This window comes from Mauremys reevesii, linkage group 2 (assembly GCF_016161935.1).
Source record: "Mauremys reevesii isolate NIE-2019 linkage group 2, ASM1616193v1, whole genome shotgun sequence".
Taxonomy (NCBI): Eukaryota; Metazoa; Chordata; order Testudines; family Geoemydidae; genus Mauremys; species Mauremys reevesii.
Window position 1 is genome coordinate 183,883,497 of NC_052624.1, and position 12,781 is coordinate 183,896,277.

At 42.5% G+C, this 12,781-nt stretch overlaps 1 protein-coding gene across 5 annotated transcripts in view; it reads right to left on the reverse strand.

The window, feature by feature from the left end:
- The window catches only part of RIPOR2 (RHO family interacting cell polarization regulator 2), a 96,556-nt gene that overhangs the window by 68,989 nt on the left and 14,786 nt on the right, over positions 1-12,781 (reverse strand). The window contains exon 1 of one of the 5 annotated variants that reach the window (XM_039522473.1): positions 1,890-2,174. The exons of the other annotated variants lie outside the window; for them this stretch is intronic. The gene's annotated coding sequence lies outside the window, so the exon portion shown is untranslated. Of the gene's footprint in view, positions 1-1,889; positions 2,175-12,781 lie in introns of those variants that run through there. 5 annotated transcript variants of the gene reach the window in all.

The window sequence follows — 12,781 nt, forward strand, 5'->3', positions numbered from 1 at the left end:
GAATTTACAGAACAAATTGTGGTATGTTTGGTGTATTTTAGAGCAACAGTGTATCATTTATTTAACAGTAACCCATCAGTGTTGAGTTATTATCAAAAGACAATTTGCCATATTTTCCTATTTATTTAAAGCAGAACTCCCCATTGATTTCAATAGGAGCCCTGTTTGAATATGGACAGGACAATGTGGACCACAGTAGCCTTGTGCAGCATATTCTGCCTTTTGTGAAGAACCACTTTTATTTCTCAGCTATGACTGGCAGCTACTACAGTGGAGTTTTTTCCAGGGGAAACAACTTCCTCATCCCCTAAAGCCACCCTTATTGGACACACCCCTGCCTTTTGTTTATTCAAAGAGAGAGATCTGTTCTTGAATACTAATCAGCTGCTGGAGAATACTGATGATAATGCTTCCAATTTGGGAGTGTTTCCTGCAGTCTCCTGCTGTGTGACAGCAGCTAAAACACAGTCATTAAGATCAGCATGGCAAAATGCAGAGTCGGATTAAATAATGCAAAACTGATGCTTGAAAATGTGCAGCTTTGCCAAATACCTTTATATTTAACCTTCAAAATGGCAAAACAAATAAACAAAAACAAACACCATCTTCCAGAAAGCTGCCAAACAGCCTTTTTAAAAGTTTAAAGATCAGATAGGATAGGAAGACAGGATTAGAATGACCTTTTGTGACCAGACAAGGTGGGTGAGGTAATATCTTTTATTGGACCAACTTCTGTTGGTGAGAGACACAAGCTTTTGAGCGTACACAGAGCATGTAAAGGTAAAGTGTGGTGCAATGCGAAAGTGCAGTATATTTGCACCAGTTTGGCTTGGGCACTGCCCCAAGGCTAAAGGGGGAAGAGTTTAAGAGGGTCAGTCCTTTCTCAAACTGATAATACCATAAAAGCTTTGCTGGAATAGAAAACCCAAAATCAAAAGGAATTCTGAGATGTCTTCTGAATAGAAACAAGCTTCTATGCAGTGATAAAAATGATTAACACACTTTTCCTGGCACAGCTAGTCAGATCCTTAAAGAATGCACACAAACAAAAGGGTTTTTTTCAAATGTACAGATTACAACTACACAAAAGATTGTTTCAAGCTCTCTCTCCCTAAAATCCCACACCAGTGCACTAGGACCTTCATAGACGATAGGCTTGGTACAGCAACTGCTTTTGTGACAACAGCCTTAAAAAAAGAAAAGAAAAGAAAAAAAGAAAATCCTATAGCTACTAGCTTGGTTACTTGCAATCTCTTACCATTTAAATTTTTTATTTTTCATTTATAATATTTTTCCTTTCCATTTAGTTCCCCACTATCTTATCTGCTCATTAGGGCAAACTGGCTGGCAGTGGTGGCCTCGGTAGAAATACCAAGGACAACTTTTCCAAACTCAGTGGAATGTTTCACACTATTGACCTGTGACTGCTGAGCCATGGAGACACAACATACAAATTCACTCTTATAGTATATACTTTCTATATCATTCTTCCTTACTCTTGAGCACTTTTCTTGATGTGGCATATTCATACTTTAGAATCACCACTTTTTACAGACATTGTGAAAACAGTCACAGATTCTGTGATGCTCAATTCATTTTACAACTTTGAGCTCCACACATAAATTCCATGCTGTACTGGAGTATCACACTAATCTCACACATCTATTTTAATAGTAATAACAACATCCATCTTATCTGTATTTTAATATTGGCAGTTAGGAAAGCATTTGTTGAAACATAACCGTAATTACTTCTAGAGCTTCTAACACACTGCAGACAGCTAATGCACAAAACTACAGCACCCAGACCAACACCATTCACAGTGACAATCAGAAGGATCCAGGTTTACACTTCTCATTAAAATCAGAGAAACCAATCCAAGTACCTACCTAAATATAGAGATTCACATTCATGGCAGGGCTGTTGAATGCACTGGCTTGTAACCCAAAGTTCCTCTTGTACAGTACAGCTTCATAACAAGTACACTAGGATCTGACTAGTTGGATGTATTCTGTTGTCTTCACAGGCAACCCTGGTTTAGTTGGTGTTTCAGATTTAAAAAAGGGACTGGTGGTGGAGGGGAAGTAGTCACCAGCTTGTCTTCAGCCACTGTCTCTGATCTGACTCACACTTCTCCGGAGAAGAAGCAGCAACTACACTATTTCCCCTGATAAAGTTACAAGAGGCGACGGAGAGGGAATGTGTGTACCGAGAGCGTGAGGAGGTGGGTGGACGGGAGCAGTGTCTGATTAGTGGCATGTGTGCTGGGAGCAGAGGCTCATAGAAACAGCTGCTTGACAGATAGCTTTAACTAGCTATCGGAAGCGAGGGCTGTGCTTTTCTTTCTGCTTTCAGCTGATCACTCTGGCATCCTCCCCTACAAACATTTCTGTAATGCAGTTCCCCACCTCTCCAGGGAACTGGGTTTTGGTTTCTTACATATTGATTATTTAAATAGAAGTGACTTTTTTTTGCCTAAGCTCATATAGCACAATCCTTTTTATGTAGCCTCTTTGTAAACGGCTCTGCAGCTAAAATAGTCTTTTAAACTATACAGGGATCTATTTTGATTAAAGGCTTTATAAAATAATGAGGTGGTTTTTGCTTGAATTTATTCATGTCTAATATGCTATGTTTAAAAGGGCACGGTCAAAGTATATTTATACTCTTAAAAATCTCTCTGTTTTCTTGAATGAACTCTAGCCATTGACATCTCTTTCCATTAGATGAACACACAGTTGTTGTTGCAATAGGGTAATCATAAATGATGAGTCACTGACATTATTTTTATAGAATAAACATAATAAAATCTGCCATACTGCAGCAGGTTACAGGTCAATCTAGTCCTGAGTCCTGGCCCACTCACTACTTGATGCCAAATGTGCAATGCTGCATATAGGTGACTCCTTTCTGATCCCTGTGACATTCATGTTATGGTCTTATGCATGAGATTTGACTGTCTTTATCTCAGCATGTGTAATTACAAATGTAATTTAAATCTAGCCATTGTATCTGCTTGATGACTTCCTGTGGCAATGAGTTCCACAGTCTGCTGCAGGAAGAACTATTTTTTTATTTGGTATTATTTATATAGCATTCAATAATGCACTAGGTGCTATACAGAAAAAATAAAACTGGTCCATCCCCCCCAAAAGCTTACAATCCAAGAGCCTCATACTACAGATACATATGACTGATCATAGCGTTTATTATCAAGAGTACTATTATCAAGAGTAGTTCATTGATGCCAAAGGCCCATTTGCAGTAGTGTGCATTATAGTTGGTAGCATCTGCAAGATCAAGTCCCCAGTTTAGACACACTAAAGTGTAAAGACAACACTAGAAAGGTGAGTCTAAGTGAAAAGAGGGAACCTTACAGTTTATCCATTGAGCCTTCTTTCTTGCACTACCATAGGGCAGGATATAAAGAAAGGAATGACCAGGTTTCACATCAAATTCTGGAATATTTCTTTCAAGTCAAATCTTCTTTCTTCTAGCGTAAATAATCCCAGTTATTGTACTCTCTCTTCATATGTCAACCCTGACAGATCTCTAAGCACATTTAGTACTGGTTTCTAACCTTTTTCATTTTTCCAGTGCAGCTTTTGGACACAATACTTTAGGTATCATTCAATATAAAGTCTGCACAGTATTTCCTGTATTAGTTTCTATCCCTTAACATTTTTAGCTGCTGTGCATTGGGCAGATTCCTTCAATAAGCTGTCTACAATGACTCCTAAATCTAAGCATGGAAACATTTCTTTTGAGGAGTAGGGGGAACCCGCAAACAATTATGCGGATTTGGTTGACAAATACAATTTTGAAGGGTTAATCAAATTTGCGGCATGCAAGCACTGACACTGTCCCTTAATATCTACATCTTTATATGTTCTGATTAAGTGTGTCATGATGGATGAAACTCACCCTTCCAAATGTAAATATTTTTCAGAGATGACACATGATCTTTCACAAAGAATGGTACTTTAGAAGTGAGTTTAAATAACAGCAAAGAATAAGCGGGTTTCAAAATTAGGACCTGCTATTACACCTTGTACAAATGAAAACATGAGAGTATATGTTCTAGAAAACATACAGCTTGCTGAATCTGATTGCCCCTTGGTCTTAATCCATTTCAAGTCATAGTACTGAAGATATTTTATTCACATTGTATATAGAAATTAAATAGGATGCTACAGCTTTGAAAAATAGTGGAAATGAGAGCAAATTTCTCGAGATTCAATTAAAGCAGAAATAGATGTTCTACATTTCAAGCGAACTGAACTCTGGATGCAATTTAGAGAATTTGCTGCCTGAGAAAAGCAGCTGTGCTCTTCGGGCTGCAGAGTGTCGGGGAAGAGGAGAGGGAATATTTGTTAAAAGTTATAAATGTCCCTTCATCAGGGCCGGCTCCAGGCACCAGCCCAGCAAGCAGGTGCTTGGGGCGGCCAACGAGAGGGGCGGCACGTCCGGCTCTTTGGCGACAATTCGGCGGCAGGTCCCTCACTCCCTCTCGGAGCGAAGGAGCAGCCGCCGAAGACTGAAGCAGCTTCGGTAGAGCTGATCGCGATTGCGGCTTTTTTTTTTTTCTTTTCTGCTTGGGGCGGCAAAAACCCTGGAGCCAGCCCTGCCCTTCATGTATTCTTAATATGCTTCTGAGTCCATTTCAATCTTTTGAGGGGGTGGGTGACAGGCAGTGAATGTGGCGGCCTGGCTTATTTGTTAAAGGTTCTCAGTGCTAGGCTCTAGTTGCTAAATCTCACCTTGACCCTAATGCTCCTGAAATAGATATTTAGCAATTACTGCATATATCCAGTGTGTTGCAAACTTCCTCTGAGTCTTGCTATGTCCTCTTTCAGGAGGTTTTTAGAACTCAATGTTACAGAAACTAATACTTCCTCAGTTCCAAACCTCCTTTTCTTTCCAATGAAATATTTCTTTATCCCATCTGTGGCATAAGCCAGGGAGATCTAATCTGTCCTTCTGGGACTTCTCAATATCATTTTGCAGTAGCAAATGCAGACAGATAATGACCTTGCTCCTAATGCTATAGCCTGCTGAAACCGCAAAGAGTCTCCATAGTTTTAACAAAGCTCTGGATAAAATCTTCTTTGCCCCACTGTCCTTCTGCATGTTCATTGATCCCGGCACTCCTGCTTTTGAAAGAATCAGTCATTTCACATGTCTGCTGTTTTGCTAATTCAGTGGAAAATGCCGGAGAACACTGCCTCCCTCCATAATTAGGCAGGCCTAAAAGCTGCCATTGTATTGTGATTGGGATAGTGCTATCATGCCTATAAATTATTCACTCTGCTGAAGTGTAATCTGCTGTTATGTTAAAAATAGGTCACCACTTATGTTCTAAGTACAAATCTCAAAGTGGCAGAAGCAAAACTGATTCTTGCTTACTGTACTAATCTAGAGTGACCTCTCCAAAGTATTCTGCATTAAAATTAACCTGAAGCAGCAATGCACGCATGTTTCCATTAATAATACACTCTTTCATAATACCTGGCAAATGCACAGTGATTTACAAACACTAATACTCAGAACAAGCCTGAGTGGTATTCACCCCCACTTTACAGTTGGGGAAACTGTCGTGCTGCCTGCTAGATGGGTGCAAAGAGGTAACCCAGTACTGGGTGGTTTTGTACATTGGCAGGAAGGCAGACAATGATTGTAGATAGTCCAGTCACTGATAATCAACAAACCATACAGGTCTCAGTTCCTCTGAAGATTTATCACCACCACACACTGACCAACTGGTGTAATGCCAAGCTGGAGGCAGGGAATCCAAGTGGGAAAAGTGAAACAAAGGACTTTGAAGGTATTAAACAGCTCAGCCCTGAAGCTAAGAGTGGGTTGGATGCTCTATCTCTCCACTCCCAGATTTTGGGGTGTCTGTGATAAATTAGACCTGCCTAAGTTGTTAGAGAAAAATCATGGAGCAGGTCCTCAGGGAAATCATTTTGAAGCACTTGAAGGAGAAGAAGGTGATCAGGAACAGTCAACATGGATTCACCAAGGGGCAAGTCATGCCTGACCAACTTGATTGCCTTCTACGATGAGATAGCTGGCTCTGTGGATATGGGGAAAGCGGTGGACGTGATATATCTTGACTTTAGCAAAACTTTTTATACGGTCTCTCACAGTATTCTTGCCAGCAAGTTAAAAAAGTATGGATTGGATGAATGGACTATAAGGTGGAGAGAAAGCTGGCTAGATTGTCGGGTTCAATGGGTAGTGATCAACGGCTCAATGTCTAGTTGGCAGCCGGTATCAAACGGAGTGCCCCAGGGGTTAGTCCTGTGGCCAGTTTTGTTCAACATCTGTATTAATCATCTGAACGATGGGCTAGATTGCAACCTTAGCAAGTTCATGGATGACACTAAGCTGGGGGAGAGGTAGATACGCTGGGGGGTAGGGATAGGGTCCAGAGTGACGTAGACAAATTGGAGGATTGGGCCAAAGAAATCTAAAGAGGTTCAAAAAGGACAAGTGCAGAGTCCTGCACTTAGGACAGAAGAATCCCATGCACCACTACAGGCTGGGGACCGACTGACTAAGCAGCAGTTCTTCAGAAAAGGACCTGGGGATTACAGTGGATGAGAAGCTGGATATGAGTCAGCAGTGTGCCCTTGTTGCCAAGAAGGCTAATGGCATATTGGGCTGCATTAGTAGGAGCATTGCCAGCAGATCGAGGGAAGTCATTATTCCCCTCTATTCAGTACTGGTGAAGCCACATCTGGAGTATTGCGTCCAGTTTTGGGCTCCCCACTACAGAAAGGCTGTGGACAAATTGGAGAGAGTCCAGCGGAGGGCAACGAAAATGATCAGGGGGCTGGGGCACATGACTTACAAGGAGAGGCTAAGGGAACTGGGTTTGTTTAGTCTGCAGAAGAGAAGAATGAGGGGGGATTTGATATCAGCCTTCAACTACCTGAAGGGGGTTCCAAAGAGGATGGAACTCAGTGGTTCTCAGTGGTGGTGGATGACAGAACAAGGAGCAATGGTCTCAAGTTGCAGTGGGAGAGGTTTAGGTTGGATATTAGGAAACACTATTTCACTAGGAGGATAGTGAAGCACTGGAATGGGTTACCTAGGGAGGTTGTGGAATCTCCATCCTTAGAGGTTTTTAAGGCCCAGCTTGACAAAGCCCTGGCTGGGATGATTCAGTTGGTGTTGGTCCTGCTTTGAGCAGCGGGTTGGACTAGATGACGTCCTGAGGTCTCTTCCAAGCCTAATCTTCTATGATTCTATGATAAGACAATCTGCATAGAGGCCTTTTTTGTTGTTTTAACACTTTTCCTCCCTGCTTGCTATGTGCCCGTAGATAAAAGAGTAATACTTTGCTTTGAAGAGGCTGTCTCCCAAAGTCACTGCATTTTCATACTGATCATAGGGTCCTGAAAGGAAGTCTCTGACCAAAGCCAAAGGCAGTTGGGTCTGCTAAGAAAAAATGTTTGAGTAAACAGGAGGGTTATGACCCAGTAACTCAGTCTAAAATCAGGAATGTCACTTGAAAGGGTTGCTCACAAGGAAACTGAGGGGTCCAAGGAACAGCTTCCCCTAAAGTGTGACAGTCCCCTTTTCACAAGAGGTGAGCAAATATGGTCAAGAATCAGGACTGTAACTTCCAGGTTTGATTGGGAGGGAGAAAGTTCACCTCGGTATCCGTGAGGTAACCATATTATAAAAGTCCAGTAACCCCTCCCATTCTCTACACTGCCCTCCCTTATTGCTCTTTTGGTTTCCTCCCACTACCATCTTCATCCCTTTTCTTGCTCTGCCTTGTACATGCCTTCCCAATTGCCATACACCAAGCATCCTTTGTTCCACAAAGCTTCGCCAAACCTACAGATTTCACATTACGTGCAACCAATAACCCATGTGCATCTTCTGTTTCCTCCCCTTTACTGTGTTGCTACCTCACCTGTACTCATCATCTGAAATGTTTTACCTTCTCTTGTAATAATAAACAGCATTTGCACATGTAGTGCTTCTCACCTGCAGCCCTTAAAGCACTTCATGAAGTTGGGCAAGCGTTGTTATCCCCATCTTACAACTAGGGCACAGAGCAATTTTGTGGGTTAGCCAAGGTTCTGCGATGAGTCAAATTAGAACCCAGTTCTTCTGAATCCCAGCCCTGTGTTCAGTCCACAGCTTCACAGTAATTCCTTTGCCACAGTTAAGTAGATTGACATGGGAGTGTGTGTGTTCTTGGGGGCAGGGGAGCCCCTCCTGTACCAGCCAATTAGAAGAGGGAATTGTGAGGGTCTGGGGGAGTGCTGCTAATTCAAGGCAGGGACAGAAGGGGGAGTGTCCCTCAGCTTTTAGTAGAGGGGGGAGGAGCTGCATTTTCCCTAGCTTATGCTTGCTTTTCCCCGTGCTCTTTTGTGTTGTACTGTATCCACAGTGATCTTAGATCATTAGCCCTCAGAGCAGGGACTCTCCCATCTGTGGCTGTCTGAAGAATGCTGTGAACACCTATGGAGATTAGAAAATCGCAACTTGTAAGAATGAATATCAGTAGATATAAAAGTAAACATATGCTTTCCTGCCCTCATCTGTGCAACTTTGGGGCTGGGCCATCAGGGAGAGAACATCTGAACCTATTTAAGCACTATTTTTTTCAAAATCCCACACTTCACATTCTGTGCTATCAGCCCCTCCTATATGCAGGTGTTTTATGGCAAATGAAAAAAGCTCACAAGAGGGCTTGACTGAACTGTACATTCCAATTTCTCATAATGCTTAGCAACCAGTGAAGGCCAAGCAGCCTTTAAGTGCATGCCAAGTGTGTGTGTGTGTATGTATGTATGTCTATTACTGTGCCTTTATCCTGTTTTTTCCTGATTTTTTTGAAAAGCATTCCATGTTCTCTAATTAATATGCATGAAAAGCTGCTGAAAACTCGTTGTGTCTTACTAGACAGCCAAAAGTCAGACATGTGACGAGATGATCAAAGCTAATGTGATAATCTGAGGTCTAAAGCTACAGGTGCTGAGTATCCTGTTTGTTTTTCCCAAGAGAGACTGTTCCATTGTTTGTTAGTAATTGGTTTATGGGAAGGATTTGTGCTGGATAACTAAGGCAGGGCTACACTTAAAATGCTGCAGTTCCATGTATGAGAGCCCCAGTGTTTGATATTTGGGTTCACGCACATTCCTAACACAATAATGCAACACAGACACTTCTGCTGAGCCCGTGTGACGAATCTTCTGGGCCAAATTTTGCTCTCAGTTCTACCAGTGTAAATCCCCAGTAGCTCTGAAATCAGTGAACTTACTGCAGGTTTACACTGGTGTAGCTCAGCAGAGCTCAGCCCTCAGTGTTTTAATATCCAGCTGAATTGCCATTATTTTTTTTTACACTAATCACCCCAATATAGGTAATGTCTACACTGCATCTGGGAGCCTGTTTCCCAGTGTGGGTAGACAGACAAGGGCTAGCTCTGCTCAAGTTAATGCAGTAAAACGAGCAGGGTGGCACAGGCATTAATTTGGGTTATCTGTCTGAGTACAAACTCGTTCAGACCCCCTCGGGCAGCTAGCCCCAGCTACTGCCCATGTTGCTCCCCCCGGCTACACTTTAGTGTGCTAGCTCGAGCAGAGCTAGTGCATGTCCGCAATGTAGACACGCCTCTAGTAGTGCCATTTAGTCACTATTCAGAACAAAAATTAGAACCTGTTTCATAACCATACTGCCGCTAAGATACAGCTGTTGCTTTCTTTTTAATACACTTGTCAGTGCATATTTCCATGGCCTAAAAATAGCAAATGTAAAAGTGCACAACTGCTGTGCGAGTGAACTGCCTCTCTGAGTGCAATAACCTTTCTGCTTCTGCAAAGCAATGATCCTAAACTGCATCTGCTAAATGGTTAAATAGAGACACCACAGCAGACAACAGTTTATTTATCCTGATCTGAACTCTCCTAACATCCGATGGCAGGAGAATAGGGAACTGGTGGGTTCCAGCTTTCTCATGGAAACTGATGTTTAATCACCTGCACAAATCTAATGTTATTACTGAAGGGAAAGGGACCATTTCCTCTCAAGAGGGCAAACAGCACTATCACCATGCATCTCACCAGCAGACCCGGGAAAGCTTTTCATACCACATCAGCGGGTCTGTCAGTAGATTTCAATTAAACAAACAAAGAAAGGATATTTAATGCAAACCAGGAAAGCATGTTAATTAGGCATTTGCCATGGCTGAGGTTGAATGGCAGTGAGGATCATTCTCCAATGTATGACCTATGGGTACTATTTTCAGTACAGCATTTGAAGTGATTAGTGACAGCAGCCCAGCACTAATCAGTGACTCGTGCCTCTGATTAAGCTAACTCTTCCTGGTTCGTGACAAGTGTCAGGAACAGAAATGGCACAGAGCTACCCAGACAGAGGGGGCTGAGCAGAGTAGTAGATCACACGACTGCCTACTATTCCATTTTTTTTTTAAAGGATACACGGTGCTAAAAGTGAATTCAACAGCATTGTAAAACTCTACCTTTTTTTGTTTTAGATGCTTCTGAGAGCTTTTGTCTCAGCCCATTTCAGCATTTTTTTTCTAAATTAAGAGAGCCTCATTTATTATCAAACAAATAGTATCACCTGACAGGCATCATTCAGCATAAATGTCAATAAGCGTTTAAGACGATCTTGTAGAAGCTCTTTGGGTTTATACAATTATTTAAAGTGTCCCTGTCTGCAAGAGCTAATTAGAACACATCTTCTTAGCTCAAAGTGACTTTGCAGTCAAAAAAAAAATTATAAAAACTATAATGTGGGTTTCCACATTTATTCTCTGTGACTTCTGAATTATGACCAGATACTGCAAACCCAACTTGAACAAAACTCCCGCATTGATTCTCTTTATAAACTAATAGATGATTTTTCCATATGCCAGCAGAGAAATCGAGTTTATGAAAACCAAGTTGTGCTCATTCTGGTTTCTGCAACATCACCAGCAATAAAGATTCAGCAACTGGAGCTCAGATGACAGTTCTGCTGATGAAGTGTGAGGCACAATAAAATCCCACTTGCTTTCCTGTAGCTGTATTAGCTCTGTGATGCTAACAGATGCAAAAACCATCTTTTTGTCAGTAAATTCAGATGTGACTCTGAATATACACTTGGAGAGATTACTTTTGAAGATAGTGTTTTATTTTTTAAACAATAAACACTCTTTAATCAATAATATGCCTTTAATATCAACTTCAGGCCCATTTGCATCCCAGAACTAGGGTTTCACCACAGTGGAGCATGGTGAAACAAGAATGAGGTATAAAAATGATAGAATCATTGAAATGTAAGTCTGGAAGGACCGCAAAAAGGCATCAAGTCCAGCCCCTTTGTGCTGAGGCAGGACCAAATAAACCTAGACCATCCCTGACAGATGTTTGTCCAACCTGTTCTTAAAAATGGCCAATGATGTGGATTCCACAACCTCCCTTGAAAGCATTTCTAGAGCTTAACTACCTTTATAGTTAGATAGTTTTTCCTAATAGTTAACCTAAATCTCCCTTGCTTAAGAATAAGCCCCTTACTTCTCCCGCTATCTTCAGTGGACATGGACAACAGTTGATCACAGTCTTCTTTATAGCAGCCCATAACATATTTGAAGACTGTTATCAGGTGTGTTCCCCTCCCACACACCCCCTGTTTTCTATTATCAGCACTAAACTTGCCCAGTTTTTTTAACCTTTCCTCAGAGGTCAAGGTTTCTAAATCTTCTATAATTTTTGTTGCTCTCCTCTGGACTCTCTTCAGTTTGTTCACATGTGATGGGGCAACCACTCCACACTGTCATGTAAGGGGTTCATAGGGCCCTAGGGAGGCTGTGTGTGGAAGTGGCCAAAAGGAGAGCGGCTGTGAGGAGCAGTCAGTCTGGGCCCAGCAGGCCCATATAGGAAGAGTCACAGGGCAAAGCAGAATCAGTAGCCGCCTGGAGCTCGAGGCTGGAAGATTGTGTATCTAGTAGGCTGCAACCCTGTAGCACCTTGGACAGAGCAGTGCAGGCAGGGACCCAGGGAGTACAGAAGGAGCTCCACATGGTCTGCTGGGACTGAGTAGGGTGTTTTGGCTGCAGGGAAGTGGCCCAGGGAGATGAAGCAGTAGCCAAGGCAAAGGAATGCAGCAAGTGATTGAGGTTCAGAGGGTCCTTGGGCTGGGACCCAGAGTAGTGGGTGGGCCTGGGTCCCCCCCACTTGCCACTGGAAATTGGCTGGACTGCTGTACTAAACCCCTGAAAGGGGGGAGCACAGATGGTAACATGGTCGGAGGGCTGTGTCATGAAGAGGATTCCACGGTCCCTAGAGTGACGTGGGTCAGAGAACAGATGTGGCAGCGGGTGAGGCACCATTGGGAGAGGGCGTACCGATCTGTAGAGCTAATCCCAAGACGGCCAGCAAGAGGCACTACTGTGATGAGTCCCATTACACAGCATCTTTCCTAAAGTTGATTACAGTACTTCAGTTGAGGCCTTGCTAGTGCTGAGTAGAGCAGGACAATTACCTCCCATATCTTACATATGCCACTTCTGTTAATATACCCCAGAATATTAGCCTTTTTCACAGCTGCATCATATTGTTGACTCGTATTCAATTTGGAATCCACTACAACCCCCAGGTCCTATTCAGCAGTACATAAGAACATAAGAATGGCCATACTAGGTCAGACCAAAGGTTCACCCAGTATCCTGTCTTTCTTCAGTGGCCACTGCCAGGTGTTTCAGAGGGAATGAATAGAGCAGGTAATGGTCACATGATCCATCCTCTGTCAC